This window comes from Notolabrus celidotus, chromosome 14 (assembly GCF_009762535.1).
Source record: "Notolabrus celidotus isolate fNotCel1 chromosome 14, fNotCel1.pri, whole genome shotgun sequence".
NCBI classification, from domain to species: Eukaryota; Metazoa; Chordata; class Actinopteri; order Labriformes; family Labridae; genus Notolabrus; species Notolabrus celidotus.
The window spans coordinates 17,235,903-17,237,831 of record NC_048285.1 but is presented as its reverse complement, the minus strand read 5'-3'; the positions used below and the strand labels follow the sequence as shown (position 1 = coordinate 17,237,831).

At 39.4% G+C, this 1,929-nt stretch overlaps 1 long non-coding RNA gene across 1 annotated transcript; it reads left to right on the top strand.

Annotated features, from left to right (window-relative positions):
- On the top strand, positions 1-840 carry LOC117825729. Its single transcript, XR_004633887.1, has 2 exons — positions 1-115; positions 469-840. It is a non-coding gene; the product is annotated as an uncharacterized LOC117825729 (long non-coding RNA).
- The last annotated feature ends 1,089 nt before the right edge of the window (positions 841-1,929 follow it).

Below are 1,929 nucleotides of genomic sequence, written 5' to 3'. Positions count from 1 at the left end.
AATATTTATATACAAGGCCAACTATCAACCTACATGGTTTGGCCTCAGGGTCAGTCCACCTAATGTTGGATGTAAAACCTTGTCTTAAAGAGGGGGCCCTATGCCAAATTCTAAGGTAATTATACCCTGTAATTTGTATATTAACTATATGACTTAACAAGAGTATGTTACCATACTTTACCAGGTTAAATACAACAGTTTTTATTTTCTCATATCTGACTAGGCACATAATGTGAACAAGAAAGAAGCAGTATGTGAGATGAATGTGAAATGTAGCTAGAATTATGATATATTGTTTTTGTTTTTGTCTGAGCTGTAGACTTCATAAACCAAACAGCATATATTTCCATAAGAAAATAAAGAAGAATTATGCAATAAGTCATAGTTGTTTCAGTAATGAGTTTGTCTAAAAGAGCTACTTATATTGACGTGATTCTCTCATCATGTGTAACTACTGTTCTACTACAGAACTGCGCAGCCAGGATCCTGCTGAGAGTGCTTAAACATGAACTTATCACATCCATCCTACATTCACTCCACTGGCTCCCGGTTTCACACAGGATCGACTTCAGAATCACATCAGTGCATCCATGGAAACGCCCCCACATACTTGAAAGAACTGCTGAACCCACAGACCACTACAAGAACCCTCCGCTCCACCAACACCAACCGCCTCCACTGCCCTTGAACCAGACTCCACACTATGGGAGACCGGGCATTTTACTCTGCTGACCCATGACTGTGGAATGCCCTCCCTGACCACCTGAGAGCACCATAGACCAGGGGTTCCCAAACTTTTCAGCCCGTGACCCCCAAAATATAGGTGCCAAAGACTCGTGACCCCCACTGTCCCTCTAAGTGATTTAATGTAGCTTCATTTAGCTGGTCTGCAGAAAATTAACCCACCTAAATGAGCATGTAGCTGTGTTTCCTGTGCCTTTATGAATTAACCTACTGCTACTGATGCTTTTTGATAATTAACTGTTCACTAACCCTAAACTTATCATCTGACAAAAAGAAAGGCAGAAAACTCATTATATTTTCAATTTTAAAGGCTTTATTTCAAGGTTAGCTACTATTTTTGTTGATATTTGTTACTATAATGGGTAAAATGTACTGTTCTTAGATAACTTTTAAAAAAATAATAACTTAAAAACATTCTGGAAGACATCTCACGACCCCTCATTTGTGTCTTGCAACCTATTTTATACAGTCTATGCTTGCAACCCCCCAGGGGTTCCCGACCCCCACTTTGGGAACCTCTGACATAGACCACTGACTCCTTTAAAACGGGACTAAAAACTCTGCTGTTTCAGAGGGTATTTCCCTAGTTGTTACTTCCCTGGTTTTATCCATAGTTTTTATCTGACCTCCCCTGTTGTTTTTACTTGTTTTATTTAACCACAGTGTCCTTTAACAAGTGTGCATTTTACCGTCTGTTTTCAACCCTGTTTTTATTCTTACTGCCTTTTTAATATGTCCTGTAGCACTTTAAGATTTGTCCAGAATGTAAAGTGCGTGATACATAAAGTGCATTATTATTATTATTATTATTATTATTATTATTATTATTATTATTAATAAACATCGCTAAAGAAATTTGAAACAGACAACATGATTTTTTTAGTTGGTTAGATGGGCATATTTAGAAGATGAAGTCGATTGAACCAGCAGATACTGCCCAGCACTGCAGCTTCCCTACGTAAAGAACGTAAGGGACGTAAGAGGAAGCTGCGTCACGTGGTACAGAGAGCCCGTAGTTGCTATGTAGCAACCACGCAAGCATAATCCAGGAGCGCCTTCACACACGAGCAACAGATTGCTACACTTCCACTTCACGAATGAAGTTACCGAAAGCTCCGAGAGTAAAGCATTTGGTGGCAAAACGGTATGACACGAAGGTTTCTATTAGCTGGCTCTCATGCTGAG